We start from the raw sequence: 14492 nt of genomic DNA on the forward strand, positions 1-14492 counted from the left end.
AGCTACTTATCCATTTCATATCAGAAGGCAACACACATTGACATATTTTGTAAAGGTTTTAAACATAGAATAACAACCTGTTGCAAATGTTCAGTCTATTTCTCTGTAAGAAATTACGAGCTCCATAAATATGCATTCAGCCTTCATTTTTAACACTGCTGTTTTAATAAACACACTCTGACTATTTATCAAATGTTAACCATTCTATTAAGACATTATGGGTGATTTGTAACCCTTTCCAGATTTAGTTTCAAACAAGCAACAGATGACGGTTTAAAAAACTCTTAAAATGTTGATTTCTAGGAAAACCGCAATTTCACATATGCTATGATTTAGTACTGAAGACATAAGAACAATATGCATTATTCCTTTGGTTTTATATGAAATTTTCTAACCATAACCTAATATACAGTCATCAATTGAGGTTGGAAATTGTAAAATATTTTTTTTGCTTTTTCATTTGGGAAAGTCCCTGCATGGGTAAGATCTGTTGTCTCACTCAGCAATAACAAGGCTCAACTATGGTTCAATAGCCCTCGAAGAAAAATACTCTATACCAAAGAGTGGACAGTCCCTGACCACACAGAATCCAGTAAGACCCTTGAAATCAAGGATCAGAAGTGGCAAACCACACTTAAGCAAGTATCTTAAGAGGCATAAGAAAAGGTGACAACAGACCTGTCTACACTGATTTGTCAGTGTGCTTAAAGGATTAGTTCACTTAAAAAATAAAATGACATAACCCTTTACTCACCTTTATGTTGTTCAAAACATATTCTTTATTCTTTTGAACAAAGAGAAAAAATAAGTAATATTCAGTAAAGCAAAGAAATACAATTCCTTTTAAAGCCTAAAAAGCACTGTCAGCAGGCTGCTCTGCAATCATTTCTTATATTTAATCAGTCATAATGTCAGATCTGTTTTAGTGAAAAATAAAATGATATTTAAGCAATTTCACAGTTAAACCAATTAGACTGACAGCAGTACTTTTGTTAGACAATTATTAGTTCTTCACACATGCTTTCTTGCTATTGTTGGGTGTTAAAGTGTGAAAAAGTACATCCATTGTACTGAATAAAGCAGATTTTCATCAAATCATATATATATGTTTTTAGTTAATATACATGACCATGTATATTATTTTTTATTTTTTAGTTAATATACATGACCATGACCTTGCTAATATGTAACTGCGAACATATTTTGTTGTTTATTTTTGCAAAAATAATTAAATTACATTTTCATCTTAAATTTCGATTTCATCAAATGTAAAAGTAATCCAACAGTACAAACTTGAATTATTGAGAATAATGCCCTTTTTCAACAGTTTGAACACTATGAAAATTAAATTAAATCAAATTAGAATAATATAAGTTCTCAATATAATGCAACAGTATTAGCAGCGGAACAGAAGTAACAAGTGTTACTTTAGTCCTGACAGAAGCCCCTGACATTTAAACCCGATTTACTTCTATTTTGCAAAAACTCTGAGAAGGCGAACTTCAGGATGTGTAACAGCACTAAATAACCTGTAGTCTGATCAGAATTGTAACACATAAAAGAGAAACACAACGTGTTATAAGAAAAAAATTATCGCTTTAGGAATTTACTTATCATGCTTTCTGGACCTAGACGCGCAAAAATGGTGAACAACGGAATATTTGTCAGCTCTGTCAAGAGTTGCGTGCTAAAGATGCTGTCATAGTTTGGAATGCTAATGTAGTCAAAAAATCGCTTTGTTACTTTCATCCTGCGTTACATTCACCCTGGTTCTCTCCTAAGGTAAATCAAGTTCACTGGGATATACAATCATATATGTCATTGTTACACATAATAGGAATACAGTATATCGATGCATACATTAAACCTATTGCCAACTAACAATATAAAGAATATTGCCCAAAAGAGTGCATGTTCTTTACACTGCGTCTGGTGTGACTCGATTTTGCAACACGCGATACTAATTTTTGGGTGTGTTTATCTACAGGCAGCACTGCGCAGACCAACTGGCATCTAACTTGAAGCAGCATGTTGGTTACACTTTGTCACAACATTGTGATGTAGTGTATAACATCAAAGTAACTCAAGAGCAACTTGAGAGCTTCTGCAGAGTGTCTGCACCAAAGCTTTGATGACAACAAAACTGCTTAGTTGTATTTATACAACTGATATATATTTATATATCATGATATTATATGTCCTAATAAGTTGTTCTTCATACAGCCTCTGATGGTCAAACTTTGATACATCACCAGTGTTGTTTCCTTGCATCATTTGGGGGTTTCGGGTTCAATACACACCCTCTTCCAGGCGGGCCGACCGAGGTTGGTCAAGCCTTGGCCTATGTCCAAGTGGCATTTTGCGTTCCCCACACGTCACCTCTTTTCAGCCATAGCCATCTTGATGCCCGTTCTGCAGCCTCCATGCTATTACTGTATAATGTAAATTACATAAAAAGTTATATATTATGTATCCTTTAGAAAGGAAAAAGAAAAAAAGCCATGTTTACTGTTTCTATTTTACAGTTCTACTGTTGCTCCTCTGGTTTTGCTGTTTGAATGAAGATGTTATTAATATTGCCACCTGCTGGTGTTATTGCACCCACACGCAGGCACAGAAAGCACATGCTCGTTGGCGTATCAGCAATTGAGTATTTATTTTAAATAATGTTAAATTGATTAATTTAGTATTTGATTTTGTACTTACCAATTTTTGATGCAAATGCGAGACAGCAACACACTTGCAGAGAGAGCTCCGACTTGATTTTTGATTGACTTTGTCTGGTTGGGAAACAGTGTTATTAATAAGCTATGTTCCTACTATAGCAATACTCTAGGCAGATTAAGTAACATTTTTATTGCAACAGTTTTGCTATAAACAGCAGTTAAAATATATATGGTAACTGTGATGATTTAAGACTGGTATAATTTTAAATATCACAGTAAAATTATGGTAAATGTTTATAAGTAAAGAAGAAAAAACGAGACACTGCGACATCCCTGCGAGTCCAAGTATGAGATTTCACATATAGTATGAATTCAAAAGTGGGATTTATACTCTACTCACTGCCACTTTGTTTTGAATTAGAATGTTACCTTGAAAACAGCTTATACCTTTTATGATAAATTCTGCAAATAGTGTATACACACACACACACACACACACACACACACACACACACACACACACACACACACACACACATATATCTTTGCATTTAAATTGAACTTAATTTTAGGAAAGCGAACATTTTCCAAAATTAGTTTTGGCAAAATTACACTTCTCCTGTGAAAGGGCACTTTGTGAGGGGATTCATTTGTCCCTTTCGTTTAAAGTAAGACGCCATTTAAATTTCTCCTATGATTCCATATTTGACTGAAAGAATGTTCAGGTGCACTTCTCCTATTGGTCCTATGGTTGTGACATCATAGGGACTCCTTTTCTTTTAACTATCATTAAATCATGTGACTAACCTAGGCTCCTTTCAGAGCTCTTGAAAAAATGTAAGTTGTTTAATAGCATCCATTAATTCTTGTCAGATCTCTAATTAAGGGAGACAAAACATGACCTGTTCTGATTCATTCTTATCTCATCACTAATGGTAATTTGTCTAACATTTTATTTACAGGCTTTCATATTCAGAGAGAATGGAATGTGTTCATGGTGTTCTCAGCAGTTGTGACATGGCTAATGAGGTCTGGCCATCTGTTTATGAACATTCTGCAGAAAAGAGAGAGGGATTCAGTAGCTCCTTCCAGCAATCGGTGTAGGCCCTGGTTTCCACTTCAATGACTCTAAACACATAAGGATGTTTTAAGTGTGGTGACTTAGACAGTGAGCCAGCAGCTCCCAGTGAGTGTGTGTGAAAGTGAGTGAGTCATTGGTTGTGCTGAACCGCTGGGCTGTCTGCCCAGAATCAACAACCTCTAAATCATTGGCCTTCGCCATTAGACCACACGAAGTTTCCTTCCATTCGTGTCCTTTACCTCCGCTTCAGTTTGACTACTAGCCTCTGTCCATATCTCTCTTTTTCTCTCATTTGTCAAACTCCGTCACACCCAATTTCCCTATATCATTTCACCCTGGCATCTGCGTATCTCTTCTCTAATTTCCTCTGTTCTATCAATGTATTTATTTTCTTCTTTCTTTTAAATGCTTTCTGTCAGATTTTTATGGGTTGACTTTTCCTTCTTCTTAAGTAATTTAATCCCTCCCACAACGCATATTAGTTATTGATGTTGCAACAGGACATCCTACATGAATCCAAGCAAGTCAAGATGATGAATTAGTTAAAAAAACTTGACATTTAATTCTTCAGTGCCCCCCTCTTCATGTTAAAGCCAAAGTTTGATACTATTTGTTAGGTGCAAGGTAGTAGACATTGCTCTATGGATAAAATTGATCAAAGTGGCATTGAATTGCAGGCCTCCTGACCTAAAACTGTTGCTTGACCTGTGTGCAGCGCTGGGTGTTTCTCATAGAGTCATTCATTTACCACACATACGCACACCACAAGCCCCCACCTCCTCGCCACCCTATCACATGCAAACTCACACATGCCTTTCATCATCCATGATCATCGCTTTCTGATTCCTCTGCCGACCAGAAGGAACCTGCACCACTATGAGGTCTTGTGGATTGGATAATGTCAAATAAACCACATAATTTATGTCCATTTTATGCTTGAACTGCCAAATTTCATTCTGATCACACAAAGCTTCCAATCCTGAAAGGTTAGGGTAGGGTTAGCACACAGATGGATTTTTCTCTTTTTCTTTTTTCCTGTCCCTAGGCTAATTATTTGTAAACGGTTCCAGTAGGGGCCAAAGGCACTACCAAAAGTAGACCCGTAGATTTGCCTCCCATATGTCAGTGCAAATTGGGGCTTCATTGTGATTTTGCATCTTGTGCTTTACTGCAATTGAGTTGAAAGGGAGGAATGGGCTTTGAGCATGATGTGCTGTGTATAGCAGCATTGATGGTGGTCCTTCAACATGATCCCACCAGTGCCCCACGCCTCGCCCATCTGTTTCGACTCGGCCTCCTTGAATCGCTATCAGGAAGATGTCTACTGTTTAATGCAACCAATATTGGTGGTACTGTCTACCACTGTTGACTAAATTGAGTCTTTAGCTCCTCTGTATTAGATTACTCTGGTCTGAGGAAACTTCATCCACCTACAAGCCATCTAAGCCTGTGGTTAACTGATAGGAGATGTACACTGTGAAATTAGCAATATATATTTTACTTAATATTGCTCAAACAAGTCCAAATGCAAGTGAAATTATGTGCCCATCCATGCAGACAGCAGGTTGATCTTCAAAGGTTGACATTGACTTTAAAGTATGAGTGTTTGTACTTTAGAAGCAAAATTCATTTCAGCATGGGTGAGCCAGGAATATATCACATATGTCATGCTTGTGAATGTAGTATAATTTTAAAGTGGACAAGTTTGCAATCAAACTGACTTAACTGCCATGTAGTGCTGATCTACAATGTGTGTGGGAATCTGAAATGTGACATGGAAACAATGTTGACTCAGTCTGCTTTTTTCCAGTAAGAGCGGGTGCCCAGATCTGATAGTGCCGATAGGCTCAGATACACAGTGGGTAGGCATAGATTGGTCCAGTGTGCTCCACGTTGAGCTCTCACTTTCATCTCAGTTCAAAAGGTCATGTGTTTAATTGTCCCATGAAGGGTATGAGGTCTCCTTCGCAGAATAATATTTCCCAGCTCGGCCCTCTGGCTATTCTTTTATATCAAAAACCAAAGTGAAAACTTCCCTTTGACATGCATCTTATTACCAGGAATGACTCATTCCACTAGTAAGCTCAGCTTTCTATGTCCATATGTTTTTGTTATTAGTTTTTTTGTAAGGGCGAAGTTAAGTCCAACAGAAACCACAGAACAACAGGTTTGGCCTGTTTTTTCATCTTGCCACCCTGAATGAAACACAAACTGTGGTCGGTGTTGTATTTGCTGATACAGTCCAGGGTGGGTTTTTGGTTGCTGTTCCGAATGCCACACAGACAGCACAAGTCAAGCATTCACAATTTCGTATGTGCCCCCTGTGTCGCTCTGCTTCATTTGTTCCAAAATGTTTTCTTGCATACTTTGAAAAGTTGCTGACACTAACTTCTGGTTGTTCCTGCGTGTGGGTGTTAGTCAGGTCGGCCTGAAGGTTCTCATTAGTTCCCGGGTGACGTGGGTGTCAGGGTGTTCCTTCAGGTTCGCCTAGCAAGTGCTGGCTTGAGCCAATGTGATTGAGCTAGTAGGGCCGGGGACTTTTCCCAGCAGGGCCTTCACCCTTGCAGGCAGCGGGGTCATCACCCTGTCTAACAGCACATGTCTTCTCTCATTCCTCAACTGCATCATGGAGCCAGAGAGAGCCATGGGACAGTCTGTTCTGCTGAACCTCAGCAGGCATATGAGGACTTCTGTCCTTTAACACAATCATACACCCATGAAGCCAGGGGCCTTATGTACTTATTTTGTTGAGGGGGCACATTTTAATAACTTGGTAGTTCTTTACATGTAAGATGTAGTCTTCTTGTATGTAGTTGGATTTCTACATTTTACATTTAACTCTTTTTATCTACACTGTCAGGCAAAGCATTTGTAGTTAACCAATCAGAATGTGACAAAACACAGAAGAAGAAAGACAAATGTGGCACTGCTACCTCAAATCTCGACGACAACTCTATAGCTGGCTATGTTTTGTGCACACACACACTCTGGTGACCGGACATCACATGGCCGCGGGAAGTGGGGGTGCTGCGGGTGCTGCAGCACCCCCTGTTGGCAAGAGGGAGATTTTTAAAATTTTTTAGATGGGTTGCTCGGCGACGTCATTAACTGGTTGCGAGAGGCAGAAAGAAAAGACGTGCCTTGTGTTGTAGGCAAGCTGTGTCTGTAAGTCAAAATGCAAAGGAGTTGTTGTGTGGATAATAGTACCAACAGAGTCAGTGCTGGGTGCCTGATGTTAACATACCAGTATGCGACTATTACGTTAGCCCAACATTATAATTCATATACATGTATCACAGTAACACTGCAAAAATAAAGACAGAAAAACAGTTCCAACTAAAATCAAGTTTTATTTATATACAAACAATAAAGAACGCTTCAATAATTAAGGTTGTTGCAGTAGCGGATCAGCTCACCAATCGGGCTTTCTCCCTCCTGGATGCTCGCGCACCCTGTAATGTTTGTAAACCGGCAACCCCGTATATATATTACTTATAACTATTTTAGGAAATTATTTTTGACACACGTAGGTTATTACGTGTATTTTGGATTTTAATTTCATTACTGTCTGTGCCTACCCATCTCCGTGGCCTCATCCGAGCGCACTTCTCCGCCTTGCGTCTTTTTCTGGGTTCACACTCACCAGGACCCAGAAAAGACTCACACACCTTTGGTTGATGCATGCCCACACAGAAATTCTGAACTCCCTGGGCATTCGTCCCCTCATGAGAGACTTTGGACTTTATTATACAACCGGCGCAATGCGCGACGCGAGTGTCTTTTGCTAGAGTAAAGAGCGCATTGATAATATGCGCATATTAACGGGATGACAACGCGGGTTTGTTATCACATACATGGATGCGAAGCATCACAAACACGCCTTTTAAAGGATTAAAATGTAAAGATTATTATTGAGTCTCTTGGAAATAAATGATGACCGATTATGAGACGTTAGAAGGCGAAAAGAGCTGCTTCATCTGTAGCTAAGTAAATAAATGATTTTCTTTTAAACAAATGCATCTATTTTTAAATGCTTCCCCACGAATTTATTGTATAATGACTCTTTACCTGTGGATATGGTCAGGGCTGGACTGGTAATCTGGCATACCGGGCAAATGCCCGGTGGGCCGACGTCCTTGGGGGCCGGTGAATATAATATGATATATATATATTTTTAATTGGCCAACGACCGGCCTCATAAAGCATGGACAGCGGCCCATTGGTTAATTTTCCATACTGACACTGGGCTGGCCCAATCATCTCTTAACAAGCTCCACCCCTCCCCTTCTGTTTCTTGTGTCAGATGGAAACAGAGAGCGATGATCTATCTGACACAAGAAACAGAGCGCGTTAGCGCGAGTATCATACAGACGTATCATACATCTCGCACTATTTTGGTCTGACCAGCCCATAACACTCGTTCATCGCGCAACGCAGCCCGTTGCTTTCTTTCTTTGTTTTAATGTAATTCATTAATGGCGCTAAAAGGCACGGTGGCAATGTACTGCATTTTCCAAAAAAGTTAGCGTTAGATGTTTTTTTTTCCGGACAGACTGGCCCAGGAGACACCTAATCAGCAGCCCATTGGTTCTTTTTGATTTTTTTACATTTGGCTAGCCCAATAACAACTTTTAGGGCATTTTATGAAGCATGCAGCGTCAGTGTGCGTCTGTCAAAATAAGAGACGACTGAGAAGCGAGTTGACATGCGGTAAGCAGAACTGCTTTTAAAAAACTGTTGTTAGATATCCTCTTAATAAAACACAGTCAAAAACACAAATAATATATCAATGGCTGTTTGCAACATGACAGTGATTACACTGCAATAAAATACAGTGTGGGCAGAATTATTACATCAAACTTTTGATCACAGTTTTTATCAAACATATTTTACTAATTCTAAACCAAATAAATTTTAATAACTACCATTAATTTAGTAAATAAAGCATTTATAAGTAATACATTATTGTTAATGATGGCTGACTGGAGAAACCTTATATTCAAGTGTGCAGAATTGTTAGGCACATTTTCTTTTGCATTTAAAATGGACCAAAAATGTTTAACACACACTGGACATTCATTATTTATGTCCATAAGAAAGATGCCATGCATGGAAATTGCAAAATTGAGGTATGACCATTATACAAGAAATCCTGATTCGGGCAGCAAGGGCATAAAATAGGATGAAAGGTAATGTTCATGATTTAACATTAGTTAATGTATTAACTAACATGAACAAACCATGAGCAATACATTTGTTACAGTATTTATTCATCTTTGTTAATGTTAGTTAATAGAAATAAAGCTGTTCATTGTTTGTTCATGTTAGTTCACGGTGCATTAACTAACGTTAACCAAATTTTAATAAAGTATTAGTAATTGTTGAAATTAACATTAATAAAGATTAATAAATGCTGCACAAGTGCAGCTCATCATTAGTTCATGTTAACTAATGTAGTTAACTAATGTTAATTAATGAACATTATAATAAAGTGTTACCGAAAATATATATACAAAATTAATGTTTGTTATTAAAATTACTTTGGTTTGGAATTGGTAAAAGGTGTTCAGAAAAAAAGTGATCAAAATTTTCTGCACACACTGTAATGGGGCTTGTGGCTTGTCATTGTAACATTTATCTTGTCACAGTGTTATCATAAGGTGCACAACATTGGGCACTCACTGGCTTATACTATTATTTTTAAAACCTGCAAAGCCTTTTACAGCGCTTACATTTTTGTAATGTCACGTGTCAGCTCTTATACTTTTCTACTTAATCATTGTATGAAGTTATATTCAAGGTTGCACAAAGATTTGTGATCCTATGTAGTGGGCCGGTCTGGGCCAAAATGCCAGGGCCAATTTTTTGTCCCAGTCCAGCCCTGGATATGGTTAAATGATAACGTTTGTAAATTCTTTATCTCTTGTTTGTAACAAATAAAGTTTTTTAAACCTTATAAAGCCTAATATAAACCGTTCTAAAAATGTAATTATATAGCGTGTATTTCTTTATAAATGTATACAATATCAGAACTAAACCCATTATTATTTTTGTTCAATATGAATTATTTATAAGTTAAAAAAAGCCAGCGATAGTACTATTTAGTAAAAAAAGGTCTATATAAGGTATGTAATTGTGAGACTATTTTACCACTGTTAATCGACGTGTGATCCTAACTTAAAAACGAAAGTAAAATATGTTCGTCTAAACATTGAAAATTTTGAAGTTTATTTAATATTATATGTTGTTATAATATTATATGTTGTATGTAAATATATGTATGTAATGTATGTCTGAAGTTGTAACGAAAGTAATTTCCCCTGGAATTGTTATAAGTATTTCTGCTTCTGATTAATAGCGCATATATTAATCTGATGTCTGTGTGTTTCAGACGCTGCTGTGTGCACTAAAGTGTATATGACAATAAAGTAGTGTGAAACTCAATGTATTTATTTTTAAAATGTATTTTAAATGGGCCTATAGGCTCATAGGTTTTTTGTAAAAAAATATAAATTCACAGCACCCCCTGTTCAAAATGACTTCCAGCGGCCCTGGGACATCATGACAAATATGACAGGTCCTTTCAGTGATGACCTCTTGATCAGCATCTTTGCCTGAAAAACCTGTCATAAGTGATTTTGTGATGTCCGGTCACAGCTTTGTATGTGTGCGGAAACAGGAGAGAGTGTAGTTGTTTTAGGCTATACCGCTGTTCTGATTATAGGCTATAAGGGCTACCACAATGCATAAAACGAGGGCTACTTTTTAATATTAAAGCTTTTTTGTTTTACTTGTTGATTTTTCTTTACTTGTTAATATGTTTTATCATTATTTCCAATGTAAACATAAAATAAGCCAACTAAAATATGTAATAAATAAATATAAAAATGATTAGACTCCGTGCAGAGACCATTGGTTTAAACAGTAGCATACAGGATGTACAAAGAATGTCGCAATTTTTGTGTAAACCAAGCTGTGCCAAAGTCGCAGTAGTACAGTTGGTAACACTTTATTTTACGACCCGCAATGTACCGCGTAATTAAACCGAATTTACAGCGTACCTATTTTTGGGGTAATAAGGGGGTAAGAATATGGAAAATTATAAATAATTTAATCTCTAAGTATTTTACAATTACAGGGTACATATTGTAATATTACGTGGTATGTATGACTTATGTCTATGGGTAATATAGTCTATTGATTTTTTTTGTTATATTTTTTTCATATTTGCTTCTTACCTGATGAAAGTGTATTGTATAGCCTACAGTTGATGTCTACAAGCCACTTCGGCAAATAAAATATAACAGCACAATAAAAATGATAGCAACTTGTACCTCTTTGATCTGTATATGTATACAGGAGTTACCAGGTAAATTAAAGTGGCGCTTGTTACAGCCTTGTTCTGTGTATTTTCCAGGTAACTCTCATATTTGCGGGCTGTAAACTAAAGTGGTGCTTTGTTCATCTCTTGTTATAAAGGTTATAGGGTAAATACCATACACATACAGAATATTGTTATTTTTATTTTAAAACAACTTATTTCAAAACCTCTTTACAACACTAAGCTAACACTTAATTTTTATTAACAAAAAACTTTTATTTCAAATAAAAAGTCATGACAATTTTTTGTTGTTTTGCGGCTTGGCTTCCTCTGTTGGTGTTCTTGTCCACTCAGATGTTGAGTTAATGTCATCTCACAAATGCTGTTCTGAATTACATATAAAAAACATAAATGAAAGCCTTCAGTAAATGTTTCTTCACTGCTTCTTGACAAAAAACTGAGTTTTCTGAGCCAGTTATTAACTTTAGGCTAACTTATGTGCTACACTCTAAAAAAAAAAGGTTCCTTGAGGTTCTATATAGAACCGTGGGGTTCTATACTTGGCCAATAGAACCTTTTACCAAAAAACGGGTTCCATATAGAACCCTTGGAAGGCAAAGAACCATTTTTATTAAAATGGTTCTATAATTCACGTTTTGTGACTGAAGTGTAATCTAAAGATTACACAATAATTGCAGACCTACACAACTCATTTACAAACCTACACAACTCATTCACAAACCTTTTTGTGTCAATAGGTTGTGGTCAAATAAAGAGAGAGTCAACAAATAGGCTACTAATATTTAGTGTACACTGTAAAAAATCCAACTAATGAAATGTTGGACGGGCAAAAATATATAAGTTAAACCAATTTTTTTGTTTGAGCTAGTTGAGAAGATCTGTGTTTAAAATATTAAATGAATGGTTATTTTCAAATCCAGTCAAAATTCAGAATGGCTAGTGTTGACTGAACTAATTAAGACAAATCAGGTAAGTATGTGGAGTTATGACAGCTATGTTTCCTGACAACAAAATGCTCATAATATTACTGTTATTTGGTCACAAAATGTAATTGTAAGAGTTGTTCAGGCGTGAATGTATGTGCTTAAAGTTTAAATATGCGGTCGGTTAATAAAGATAGCGTCTATTTAAAAATGTGCTCGGACACTTTCGGACGTAGATGAGCTCCATATGAGCTCCAGAAAATCACAGACACTAAGCGCCCACACCCCGCCCAGCGCAGCCTCTCCTCGGCAAGCCCGACTGCTGGCTCTGATATCTCTGTGGCGTTTAAACATGTGATTTAATTCATTTTGATTTCTCATACTTAACAATGAAAGGGTTATGTTTTAAATCATATTTTAGGATTGCACTTAATTGATATTGCTGTTGAGTGATGTTTCATATCTTTTACATTTGTTATAACCGGACTGCATGCGAATTTGAACTTCAGATCTGAAGGAGCGAGTGGAGAAATAGTCCCAATATCATAACAATCTTAAATAAAACTTCTAAATATACCCGTGTGTGTACCCGTGTGCGCGCGCGCGTGCGCGCGACCCGTTTGCTCGCGCGTGTGTATGTACAGTATGTGCGTGAGTTTTTAATTTAAAATGTCTTAACTTAACTCGGAAGGATCTGAATCACAGGTCATTTCATCTGAGATCATTCCGCATGTAATCACTCACTGTTTCCCTCAACGACACGAGTCATCAGCCGTTTCCTCAAGGTCACGTCAGGTAAGTGTTTGTAAATAAATGTTAATTTTAGACTATATTAATTGGCAAAGATGCAAATACTCGACGTTTTTGTAAACATATAAGTTATATAAAGGTGTGTTATGTTATGTGTCCGAGTTAAAGTGTGTGTTATGTTATGTGTCCGAGTTAAAGTGGAGCTATTTTAGTTAAGATAATACCGGACAGGGTTTAGGACTCCGTCTTAATTATAATTGGGACATTTTTACAAACAAACCTTGTAAAATGCAATGCCCGTGTGCATTTTGAGACAAAACAATAGCACTCATATGTTAACAGATGTCAGTATTTTAGTCAGTGATAAGTCCTGTCCGAGAAAACCGCCCAATAGTGTTTAATTCAATTACGTGTGATGTCTGAGGGAAACTTGGCAATTTTAGGGTATAACATCTTTCACCGTCAAGCTTTATTATATTAAACATGTTATTTATGTATGTGTGTGTGTTTATATTCCTCTGTTTATTAAACCAGAGCGGTGATGATGAGAGGCAGAGACCACCACCATACGCGAAGATGAGCCTCGAGGCGTGACAGTTATTTTTTCAAACTGAGGAGTTCGGACTCCGGACCGTCATTTCTGCTTGTTTGTACCCTGAGGTAAGTAAACTTTCTACATTTTTGGAAGGGAAATTATATGTAAATGTTTGTCGCAGTTTTACACATATTCCGTGAGTATTTTTCGCTTGTTCACGAGTGTTTTATCAGGGTTGGAGCTAAATCTTGAAGGAAAGTGGAAACTGCTGGCCACAGTTAAGAACTTTCTGCTGGTCTGTATTATAAATGCACGATTGCAGTGCAGCGTTTGTATCCGCAAGTCTAGATATGCATGTTTTCTGTGACGCACACAAATAATTAATGTGATGGTAGCTGTTTAGACACTTACATTTAACATTCAAATGTTTTAAAAACCACACGTGTTCAGGTTTTTATGTGTATTTGGTTTGTGAAGTGTAGTTTATGCTTTTTTCCTCTCCCCCACAGATAACCATGGTTAATAAATGGTCAGACACGTCACTGGCTTTAAAATATAAACCCCATTGATGCAAAAAGGTAAGGTGCTTAAAAGGACCTTGTAAGACTTCGTCACTAATGTTCATTAAAGAGAAAATAAAAAGAAATCTGTATTTTGTAGCTTTAATGATAATTCTTACTGTATGTATTTCATTTAGAATTTAGCATTAAAGACTGTAAAGTGTTTGAGGATTTAATTTAAATTCTGTATATTTCACACTATTTTTTTATTGAACATTGTGTTTTGAAAAATACATCACTAGTCAATTGCAACCTCATTTGCATAGTCAATGTAAAGGTTCTAGCACCTTTAAATTGTATAAGTGAAAATATGAAAATAATGTTAGTATAAACTTTTTCCTTGTCATTGAAGAGTAAACTTGTTAATTAAGAGACGCTGGCTGAGAAAGAGTTAAAGTTTACCCACAAATTAAAATTGTCGTCACTTTCTTCAGCAGAACACAACAGAAGAAATTTTGAAAAAGTATGGTAATCGAACAACAATGGTGCCCATTGACCTGCATTGGTTTTGTGTCCATTAAATTGCTAGCAGAGTTGTTCGGTTACAGACATTCTTCAAAATCTTTTTTGTGTTAGTGTTCTGCTGAAGAAAGAAAGCTGTGAATGTTTGAAATAACGAGTGAGTGAATGAGTTT

The 14492-nt window shown here is 36.6% G+C and overlaps 1 long non-coding RNA gene across 1 annotated transcript; it reads left to right on the forward strand.

Moving 5' to 3' along the window:
- The first annotated feature begins 12753 nt into the window (after positions 1-12753).
- Positions 12754-14036, forward strand: LOC141353337 (uncharacterized). The gene is made up of 3 exons (XR_012360402.1): positions 12754-12807; positions 13297-13422; positions 13807-14036. It is a non-coding gene; the product is annotated as an uncharacterized lncRNA (long non-coding RNA).
- Positions 14037-14492: the final 456 nt, after the last annotated feature.

The sequence above is a fragment of the Misgurnus anguillicaudatus genome, chromosome 3 (genome assembly GCF_027580225.2).
Source record: "Misgurnus anguillicaudatus chromosome 3, ASM2758022v2, whole genome shotgun sequence".
Classification (NCBI taxonomy): Eukaryota; Metazoa; Chordata; class Actinopteri; order Cypriniformes; family Cobitidae; genus Misgurnus; species Misgurnus anguillicaudatus.